At 46.8% G+C, this 11,509-nt stretch overlaps 1 pseudogene; it reads right to left on the reverse strand.

Annotated features, from left to right (window-relative positions):
• Positions 1–459: 459 nt before the first annotated feature.
• On the reverse strand, positions 460–1,047 carry LOC100945126 (annotated as a pseudogene).
• Positions 1,048–11,509: the final 10,462 nt, after the last annotated feature.

An 11,509-nucleotide genomic window follows, 5' to 3' on the forward strand; every position in this document is an offset into this window, starting at 1 on the left:
TGTATGTGGCTGGCGCCTTAGCCGCTTGAGCCACAGGCGCCGAGCCGTAATCTTTTTTTTTGGCCAGGGCTGGTTTTGAACCCACCACTTCTGGCATATGGAACTGGCGAGCTACCCTTTTGAGCCATAGGTGCTGCCCCCTGTAATCATTATTTTTAAATGATTGCATATTAGCCAGCCATTTAGCCTGCTTCCACATTTTACATACATTTTTGTATATTAAGCTTTTTAGCATGACTTTGTGAAATATCTCCCTACGTGTAGAATTGCTGGTATAAGGGATATGAAGATTTTTAGGACTCTTGATAAATTCTAACAAATTATTTTTCAAAACGTTCTATTATAAGCATATATGAGAGTGAGAGTGAGCTTGAAACCAAGATCTTCTGACTCTAAATGTTAGGCTTTTTTTTTTTTGGCCATTTTTTTTTCTTTGTGTATATACACATTTGCTTAAAATCAGTGAATTTCTAGGCCAGGTTCAGGAAATTGATGGGACTTTATAGTAGTTTATATTATCTAGATCCAAGGTATGCTATAAATACAGTCTTGAGCAAAATGGAAAATAACATCTTTCTAAAGACAGGCTTAGAAATTCTAATCCAGTATGTTAAGATGTTTCCTTTCTCTGGTAGCAGAGCTGGTTGATACCTAACTGCTAAGCCAGCATTCACTGGTATAGCCAGGAAAACAGGATACCAACCACCAAAACCAAGACCGGTTAGTCCACTCTTTGTTACAGTACAGGTTTGGCAGTTCAGTTCACCTGTAGTCAAAGGTAAAGTTACAAAAATTCTCTAAGCTATATCTGTTCTCAGAAATGGAAGCACTGCCTTTGGTAAGCCAGTGGCAATACAAGCTTTTGTCACATTCAACACGCATCAAGAAACTGTTTGCTATGAGGCCACAGAGAGCAGCATTAAGCCAATATATACTGATCCATGTTCAAGTAAATTTCTTTGTTTCTGGAAGCTGGTTAATTTTTCTGGTTATGATAATGAGATGTGTTTGGTTTTCCTTAGTATCATCTGGTTTACGATTTTCCATCTTGAGCTTTATGTTCTCCTTCTCTCAGGAGCTGCTGCTGCCTCTGATTTTCCTTAGCTACACCTAGGATTCACTACAATCTTTGTTTTTTTTTTTTTGAGACAGAGCCTCAAGCTGTCCCCCTGGGTAGAGTGCCGTGGCATTACAGCTCACAGCAACCTCCAACTCCCGGGCTCAAGGGAGTCTCTTGCCTCCGCTTCCCAAGTAGCTGAGACCACAGGCGCCTGCCACAATGCCCGGCCATTTTTTGGTTGCAGCCATCATTGTTGTTTTGGTGGGTCCGGGCTGGGGATTTGAACCCGCCACCTTAGGTGTACGTGGCTGGCGCCTTAGCTGGTTGAGCTATAGGCGCCAAGCCTACAGTCTTTGTTTAACTCTCCTGGGTGCAGCCATCTTTGGCTCTCAGGCTTTTTGTTTTTCTTTCTTTCCATTTTTTTTTTTTTTGAGACAATCTCACTATGTCACCCTCAGTAGAGTGCTGTAGTGTCACAGCTCACAGCAACCTCAAACTCTTGGGCTTAAGTGATTCTCTTCTCTCAGCCTCCCAAGTAGCTGGGACTTCAGGCACCCACCACAATGCCCAGCTATTAAGCCTCAATTTTCTTATCTGTGAAGTGGAGGTGACTGCATCTGTCATGATCATGAAGATCAGAAACTTTCTCTGTTATTATTATATTGAGAGAAGAGAAAGATTGTTATATTAAAAGCTGGCTGGTGCCTGTGCCTCAAGTGGCTAAGGCACCAGCCACATACACCTAAGGTGATGGGTTCAAATCCAGCCCGGGCCCACCAAAACAACAATGACGGCTGCAACCAAAAAATAATATAGCCAGGCATTGTGGTGGGTGCTTGTGGTCCTAGCTACTTGGGAGGCTGAGGCAGGAGACTCACTTGAGCCCAGGAGTTGGCAGTTGCTGTGAGCTGTGATGCCACAGCACTCTACCCAGGGGGATAGCTTGAGGCTATGTCTCAAAAAAAAAAAAAAAGAAGAAAGAAATTGTCTTGTCTTTGGGGTAGCACCTATAGCTCAAGCAACTAAAGCACCAGCCACATACACCAGAGCTGGCGGGTTCAAATCCTGCCAAACAACATGAGAACTACTACCAAAAAATAGCCAAGCATTGTGGCAGGCACCTGTAGTCCCAGCTACTTGGGAGGCTGAGGCAAGAGAATCACTTAAGCTCAAGAGTTGGAGGTTGCTGTGAGCTGTGATGCCACCGCATTCTACCGAGAGTGACAAAAGTGAGGCTCTGTCCCAAAAAAAAAAAAAAAATCATAAGGAAGAAAAATATGTTTATTGAATGAAGAAATGAAGGTCCATGTCATCTTCACATTGAGTAGGCTGAGGAGGAAGAGAAGGGATTGCTCTTGCTATTTCAGGAGTGGCAGAGGTGGAAGAGGGAGAGGAGATGGAAAGACAGGCACACTCAGTATAACTTTTATTGAAAAAGTCCATGTAGAGCGTGCCTGTGGCTCAGTGAGTAGGGTGCCAGCCCCATATACTATGGGTGACAGGTTCAAAGCCAGCCCCAGCCAAACTGCAACACAAAAATAGCCAGGTGTTGTGGTGGGCGCCTGTAGTTTCTGCTACTTGGGAGGCTGAGGCAAGAGAATCACCTGAGCTCAATAGCTGGAGGTTGCTGTGAGCTGTGACACCACAGCACTCTACCGAGGGCGACAAAGTAAGACTCTGTCTCTTAAAAAAAAAAAGAAAGAAAAAAGTCCATGTATAAATAGACCTGCGCCATTCAAATCCTTGTTGTTCAAAGGAAAACTGTACATCACACAGTAATTCTAAGTCCAGCAGGATTTTATGAGGTCTCTGAGAGTAATGGAGAATCGCACCAGAGCTACAGGTAAATGAGATAGTGGCAGAGTGAGAACAAGTGACATTTGAGGAGAAAAAGGTAATGACAAGTATCTCAAAAAATATGGATTAAGGCTCAGCACCTGTAGCACAGTGGTTATGGTGCCAGCCACATACACTGAGGCTGGCAGATTCGAACGGGCTAAATAACAGTAACAACTGCAACAAAAAATAGCCAGACAGCTCGGCACCTGTGGCTCAAGTGGCTAAGGCACCAGCCACGTACACCCAAGGGGGCGGGGTCAAGGCCAGACCGGGCCCGCCAAACAACAAGGATGAAAAAAAAAAAAAAATAGCCGGGCACTGTGGTGGGCACCTGTGGTCCCAGCTACTTGGGAGGCTGAGGCAGGAGACTCATTTCAGCCCAGGAGTTGGAGGTTGCTGTGAGCTATGACGCCACAGCACTCTACTAGGTCAACAAAATGAAACTGTCTCAAAACAAACAAACAAATAAATAAATAAATAAATAGAAAAGGAAAGGGATATGTACTCTGCAAAATACAGTGAGGGGTATTTTGAGTCTCTGAGGGTATGGAAGTGGGGGTAAGCTCAGGATGGAGGATATGTCAGGGCCAGGAAGAAGAGGAGGTGGCCAGGGAGAGTGAGCATGACTAGCCCCCATGAGGGCAGCTGCTGGAGATGAGCAGCAGCCTTGCTGGGGAGATATTCCCTCTGGCAAGACTGATAAAGGACTGGACTAGTGTCTGATATGCCTGCTATGATTTAAACCCTCTCTGTTATCCCCAAATCTGAGTAAACATCTGAATACATAGTGATTTTGGAAAAAATAAAGGAAAAATTTGGGGTTCCATGTCTAGGCTCATGCCAGTGGAGAGAAGGGACCATCTTTACATGACAGAGGGATTCCACTAAAGTGAGAGGGGAGTGTGAAAGAAAATGAGCCCCTCAAGCTGGGCGAGGTGGCTCATGCCTATAATCCTAAAACTTTGGGACACTGAGGTAGGAGGGTCCCTTGAGCTCAGGAGTTTGAGACCAGCCTGAGCAAGAGTGAGACACCATCTCAACTAAAAATAGAAAAATTAGCAGGCATAGTGATGGGCACCTGTAGCTCACCTACTCAGGAGTTAAGACAGGAGAATCGCTTGAGCCCAGGAATCTGAGGTTGCTATGAGCTAGGCTGATGCTATGGCAATCTAGCCTGTGTTGCAACTGCCTGGGCAATAAAGTACGGTCTCACAAAAAAAAAAAAAAAAAAAAAAAGAGAGAAAGAAAGGAAAGAAGAAAGGGAGGGACGGAGGGAAAAAGTAAGGAAGGGAGGGAGGAAGGAGAGAGAAAGGAAGGAAGGGAGGGAGGAAGGAGAGAGAAAGGAAGGAAGGGGAAGGGAAGGGAAGGGAAAGAAGGAAAAGAAAGAAAGAAAAAGAGCCCCTTAGACTCCTGGGAAATGTTGGAGGAGATACTTCCCATTCTTTATGGTGCAGGGCCAAAGCCATTCTAATTTCAGAATCAATGAGAAGGATGATCCCATAAAGCAGGAGGCCTAGAGACAGATGATCAGGCCACTGACATTAATTAAACAAGGGCTAACTTGGCGCCTGTGGCTCAAGCAGCTAAGGCTCCAGCCACATACACCTGAGATGGCAGGTTCAAATCCAGCCCAGGCCCGCCAAACAACGACGGCTGCAACCAAAAAAAAAAAAAAAGTAGCCGGGCATTGTGGTGGGTGCCTGTGGTCCCAGCTACTTGGGAGGAGGAGGCAGGAGAATCACTCGAGCCCAGGATTTGGAGGTTGCCGTGAGCTGTGATGCTAAAGCACTCTACCTAGGGCAACAGCTTGAGGCTCTGTCTCAAAAGAAAAAAAAAAATTAAACAAAGGCTGAAGGAAATATGCAAGCTGCAGGGAATGTGGCTTCCATAGGCAAAGCCTATTTGAGATTCTTAGGTGCCTCTTGTCTATTTACACAATTGAAAGCGTTTAAAAATATTCTCATAGGATGAGTCACAGGGGCTCACGCACAAAATCCTAGCACTCTGGGAGGCCAAGGTGGGTGGATTGCTTGAGCTCAGGAGCTCAAAACCAGCCTGAGCAAAAGCAAGACCCCCTCTCTAAAAAATAGCCAGGTACCTTTTTGTCTCAGCAACTCAGGAAGCTGAGGCAAGAGGATCTCTTGAGCCCAAGAGCTTGAGGTTGCTGTAAGCTGTGACACCATGGCACTCTATCAAGGGCAGTGAGAATCTGTCTCTATTTTTAGTTTTTTATTTATTTTTTTTGCAGTTTTGGCCAGGGCCGGGCTTGAACCCGCCATCCCTGGTATATGAGGCCGTTGCCTTACTCCTTGAGCCACAGGCACTGCCCTGTCTCTAAATAAATAAATAAAAATGTTCTCATAATATGTGGTGAGGTGAGCCCTGGGACGGGGCCCCTGGTAGTGGTGATGTCTACCCATCCTGGGTTGCCACCCCTACCCAGTGACCTGTCTTGGTCCTTCTTCCTGAGCTCTGGCCCAGGTCTTGCAAGAAGATTCTGAGGTATGGGGCTGTGTTTTTGTGAAATGCAGCCTTGAATGAGGGCAGACAACATCATCCTGGGGTCTAATTTCACTACATTCCCACCTAAACTGGCCTCCGCACTGGAGTGTGATCTGTCCTGTTGAACTCTTCTTCATGGCCTGATGGCAGCAGCTTCTACACAATCTCAAATGGCCTTTTTCTCCCTTAGTGACATTAAAGAATTCATCACTTTTTTTTTTTTTTTTTTTTTTTTTTGAGACAGAGCCTCAAGCTGTCCCCCTGGGTAGAGTGCCATGGCATTACAGCTCACAGCAACCTCCAACTCCTGGGCTCAAGCGAGTCTCCTGCCTCCGACTCCCAAGTAGCTGGGACCACAGGCGCCCGCCACAATGCCAGGCTATTTTTTGGTTGCAGCCGTCATTGTTGTTTGGCGGGTCCGGGCTGGGGATTCGAACCCGCCACCTTAGGTGTACGTGGCTGGCGCCTTAGCCGGTTGAGCTATAGGCGCCGAGCCGAATTCATCACTTTTAACACCAACTGGTATTTGGACTTCCAGGGCAAGTTAGCTCATGTCCTTCTTTCTGTGATCCTCCTCCCTGCTCCTCCCACACATCTAAGTGGATCCTGTAGTGGATCCTCCCTGCTCCTCCCCACACATCTAAGTCCAAAGCATGCTGCAGTGTCCTACTCTGCCACAACATTCTCACACTGGACTAACATCTCATCTTTCTTCAAATCACAGGAGCACTTCTTTTTCTTTTCTTTTTTTCTTTTTTTTTTTGAGACAGAGCCTCAAGCTGTTGCCCTGGTAGAGTGTCATGGCATCACAGCTCACAGCAACATCCAATTGCTGGGCTCAAGCGATTCCCTTGCCACTACCTCCCAAGTAGCTGGGAACACAGGCACTCACCACAATGCCCAGCCACTTTTTTTTGTTTTGGTTGCAGCCATCATTGTTGTTTTGGCAGGCCCAGGCTGGATTCAAACCCACCAGCTCAGGTGTATGTGGCTGGCGCCTTAGCCACTTAAGTCACAGGTCCCAAGCCAGGAGCACTTATTTTTCCTCACCATTCCTGTCATATTTTCTCTTTTTTCTTTCTTTTTTTTCTTTTTTTGAGACAAGGGTCTCAAGCTGTCATCCTGGGTAGAGTGCTGTGGCGTCACAACTCACAGCAACCTCAAACTCTTGGGCTTAAGCAATTTTCTTGCCTCATCCTCCCAAGTAGCTGGGAATACAGGTGCCTGTCACAACACCTGGCTTATTTTTGGTTGTAGTTGTCATTGTTGTTTGGCAGGCCCGGCTGGATTTAAACCTGCCAGCTCTGGTGTATATGGCCAGTGCCATAGCTGTTGAGCTACAGGCGCTGAGCCTCACATTTTCTCTTGTATTACAGACACTTATTTACATGTATGTTGCATGTCCTGTACTATGCTGAAAATCCTTGACAGCAGGAATTAAGTCCTTCTTAGCAAACAGTAACCACTTGGAAAGAATATCTGAATTAGTGACTGGCAGAAATATAGAGATAAATTATCTTTGAATGAACTCCATTTGCAAAGAAACCTGGTTCCATATGGGAAGGGAGATCCATAAACAAATCATGGAGAACTGGAAATATGTGCAGAATAGGGAAGTGGCACAGAGGAAGACACAGCAATGGAGTCCTGGGCTCCAGAGTCAGTTCAGAATTCAAGTCCTGGCTCTGCCACTTCACAGCTGTGTGACACTGGCTGTGACTTCTCTGGTTCTCAATGAGAATAAAATACAGTAGAACCTCATAGTAGACCACCTGTCTACCTTGACCACCTTCTTAAGGTGACCTGATGTTCACAGACCCACACATACACCACATGTATATATCAGTACAGTAGGCCTAGTTCCTTATGCTGACCAGTTTGTTATACTCTCTTGGGTGGTCAACTTACAGAGGTTCTACTGTAGTACCAACCCCATAGGGTTTTTTTGTTTGTTTTTGAGACAGAGTCTCATTTTGTTGCCCCTGGTAGAGTGTCCTGGCAACTGACTGTGTCGCCCTCAGTAGAGTGCTATGGTGTCACAGCTCACAGAAATCTCATACTCTTGGGCTCAAGCGATCCTCTTGCCTCAGCCTCCCGAGTAGCTGGGACCACAGGTGTCCGCCAGAACACCCAAATAACTGGGACTACAGGCACCTGCCACAATGCCGGGATAAGTTTTTCTTTTTTTAGTGGAGACAAGGTCTTGTTCTTGCTTAGGGTGGTCACAAGCTCCCAAGCTCAATCAATCCATTCTGCCTCAGCCTCCCAGAATGCTAGGATTACAGGCATCCCCCCCATAGGGTTGCTGGTACAGTAGTGATGATTTAATACATACAAGCTGTCTTATGGAGAAGGCAGGGAAAGCTCTGCAGACAGGAACCATCTGATCTGATCTTCTGAATAAGAGAATAAGAGTTCCTCAGAGAGACAAGAGATAAGGACTTTCAAGGCACAAGAAACTGAATAAATATGCAAATAGTTTATCATCATATCATTAACCAAAGAAAAGCTTTTTTTTTTTGCAGCGATAGAGTCTTACTTTGTCACCCTCGGTAGAGTGCCATGGCATCACACAGTTCACAGCAACCTCCAACTCCTGGGCTTAGGTGATTGATTCTCTTGCCTCAGCCTCCCGAGTAGCTAGGACCACAGGCACCTGTCAGAACGCCCAGCTAGTTTTCTGTTGCAGTTTGGCCAGGGCTGGGTTTAAACCCGCCACACTTGGTATATGGAGCCGGCGCCCTACCCACTGAGCCACAGGCACGGCCCAAAGCTTTTTTTTTTTTTTTTTGAGACAGAGTCTCACTTTCTTGCCTTCTGTTAAGTACTGTGATGTCATAGCTCACAGTAACCTCAAATTCTTGGGCTCGGTGATCCTCTTGCCTCAGTTTCCCAATTAGCTAGAACTACAGATGCCTGCCACAACGCCTGGCTAGTTTTAGAGACGAGGTCTCACTCTGGCTCAGGCTGGTCTCAAACCTGTGAGCTCAGGCAATTCACTCACCTTGGCCTTCCAAATGCTAGGATTACAGGCATGAGCCACCGTGCCCAGCCTATCAACCAAAGAAAAGCTTTAAAAAAAAGAAAAACAGGCTACACCGCTCAAGGAGTTTATACATCTTTGCTTTTTATTTTTTTGAGACAGAGTCTCACTCTGTTACCGTCTGTAGAGTGCCATGGCATCATCATCATAGCTCACAACAACCTCAAACTCTTGGGCTCAAGTGATCCTCTTGCCTCAGCCTCCTGAGTAGCTGTGACTACAGGTGTCTACCATGATGCCCAGCTGGTTTTTTCCTATTTTCAGTAGAGACGGGATCTCGCTCTGGCTCAGGCTGGTCTTGAACTCCTGAGCTCAAGCAATCCACCCACCTTGGACTTCCAGAGTGCGTGAGCCATCGCACCTAGCCCGAGTTTGTACCTTTTTTTTTTAGACAGAGTTCTCACTATGTCACCCTTGGTAGAGTGCCGTGGCGTCACAGTTCACAGCAACCTCCAGCTCTTTGGGTTTAAGCAATCCTCTTGCCTCAGACTCCCAAATAGCTGGGACTACAGGCGCCCACCATAACAACTGGCTTTTTGTTATAGTTGTTGTTGGTGTCATTGTTATTTAGCAGGCCCAGGCTGGGTTCAAATCTGCCAACCCCATTGTATGTGGCCAGTGCCCTGACCACTGAGCTACGGGTGCTGAGTCATGAGTTTGTACTTCTTTTTTTTTTTTGCAGTTTTTGGCCAGGGCTAGGTTTGAACCTGCCACTTCCATCATATGGGACCGGTGTCCTACCCTTTTGAGCCACAGGCGCCGCCTTGAGTTTGTACTTCTTAACATGGATACCAAAACATGCAGCAGGCTCAGGGCACATATTTTGACTTAGAAGGGGAGAAAATCAGAAGAGAATGCCCTTAATGGAGGGATCAAATGTCAGTAATCATTCAGGCCCCTCTTCACTGTTGCCATAGGCTTTGACCTTTGCCTGGTATGGACTGGCCACGGAGTCCACCAGATTTAGGTGGGCAGCAGAATCTCCCATGAAGGAAAAATGTTATTTTGCTGATGTGCCAATTCTCAGCAATACAAAGCTTTATTCAGGCACTCCTACCTCTGGACTGCTCTGTCCTCAAAGGAAACTTGTTTTGTTAGGATGGATTAGTCTCTTAGATAAATACTTGGTATTTCCTTTCACAGTAGTTTAGCAAGAGACAAAAAAAGCAGACATTAATCATTCTGCCTTCCCCTTTTCCCACTGAGAACCATTTCATATCATCTAATAGTCACCTGCCATTCTTGAGGAGTTACAGAGGAGGGAGGATGGCCATGGGAGAGATAGGGGACAGGTGGGGTTGGTAAGAAAGAGAACTCTGGAGACACTGCAGCCGGGTGCACAGGGGCCAGGCATGATTATGTAAATAGGAGGGAATCTGCCAGCCTGCTTCATTCTAGGGCTGGAAGGGACTTATGAGACTGGTAATAACTTCAGGGTGAGTTTTACGTCCCTTTAGGGTGAGGGCAGAGGGCATGGCTGTGGAATTTCCTCCTGCAGGAGCACAGTGAAATTCTGAATTCACTGCCCAAACTGTCAGCTCCCACTTGTCTCTGTTGCCTCAGAGAACAAGTTTTTCAGGAAAGCCAGAAAACAGCGGCAGAGTAATAGGATCTGGTCAATGGCTTCACTCACCACTTTTACTCCTTCCTTCTGCCAGCTCTCTTCCTACCCTGTTCCTCTGTCCTTCCTCCTCCTCTGCCCCCCAAAGACATGTTCAAAATGACCCAAAAACAGGGTAGAAAGTGGATTGCACAGGTAATTCTTGTCCAGCACCCTGGACCCTTCTTTTTTTTTTTTTTTTTTTTTGAGACAGAGCCTCAAGCTGTCACCCTGGATAGAGTGCTATGGCATCATAGTTCACAGCAACCTCCAACTCCTGGGCTCAAGCGAGTCTCCTGCCTCCGCCTCCCAAGTAGCTGGGACCACAGGCGCCCGCCACAACGCCCAGCTATTTTTTTTTTTTTTTTTTGGTTGCAGCCATCATTGTTGTTTGGCGGGCCAGGGCTGGATTTGAACCCGCCAGCTCAGGTGTATGTGGCTGGCACCTTAGCCACTTGAGCCACAGGCCCCTTCTTAATGTGGGTTTGGAGTTCTTTAGAATGACCTTGGTTGGGGGATGTGGTGTTGCATTCTGTGTGGATCGATAGATTGATTGGCAGACTGAGAAATCACAAGCTCTGGGTGTCAGATCCATTTAACTCACATGTATCATGAACCTGCGGGAGGCCGGGACTGAATCAGAGAGGAATCCAAGATCCAAAACCAGAAGAGGGTCCAGAGGAGGAGGAAGAGAAGCTGGCCTTGTTGCAGTGATTGGCAAACAACAGCCTATGGGCCAAAGCCAACCTTCTCATGCATGTATAGCCTGCAAGCTAAGAACATTGGTATTTTTTAAACAGTTGTTAATAAGCAAAAAGTATAATAATTTTTTTTTTTCCAGTTTTTGGCCAGGACTAGGTTTGAACCTACCACCTCCAGCATATGGGGCCGGCACCTTACTCCTTTGAGCCACAGGTACTGCCCTAATTTTTTGTTTGTTTTTTAGAGACAGAGTCTCACTTTATTGCCAAGGGCGGCACACACCTCACAGCAACCTCCAACTCCTGGGCTTAGGCGATTCTCTTTCCTCAGCCTCCCGAGTAGCGGGGACTACAGGCATCCGCCACAACGCCTGGCTATGTTTTTGTTGCAGTTTGGCCAGGGCTGGGTTTGAACCCACCACCCTCGGTATATGGGGCCAGTGCCCCACCAGCTGAGCCACTGGCGCCGCCCTGATATTTTTTAACATAAAAATTGTACATCAGGCGGCACTTTTGGCTCAAAGGGGTAGGGTGCCAGCCCATATGCCAGAGGTGGCGGGTTCAAACTCAGCCCTGGCCAAAAAAAAAAAAAAACCGCAAAAAAAACAAAGACTTTAATTCTGGGGCGGCGCCTGTGACTCAGTGAGTAGGGTGCCGGCCCCATATACCAAGGGTGGCGGGTTTGAACCCAGGCCCAGGCAAATTGCAACAAAAATATAGCTGGGTGTTGTGGCAGGCGCCTGTAGTCCCAGCTACTTGGGAGG

This window comes from Otolemur garnettii, unplaced genomic scaffold (genome assembly GCF_000181295.1).
Source record: "Otolemur garnettii isolate 467f Iridium unplaced genomic scaffold, OtoGar3 scaffold00294, whole genome shotgun sequence".
In the NCBI taxonomy this organism is placed as follows: Eukaryota; Metazoa; Chordata; class Mammalia; order Primates; family Galagidae; genus Otolemur; species Otolemur garnettii.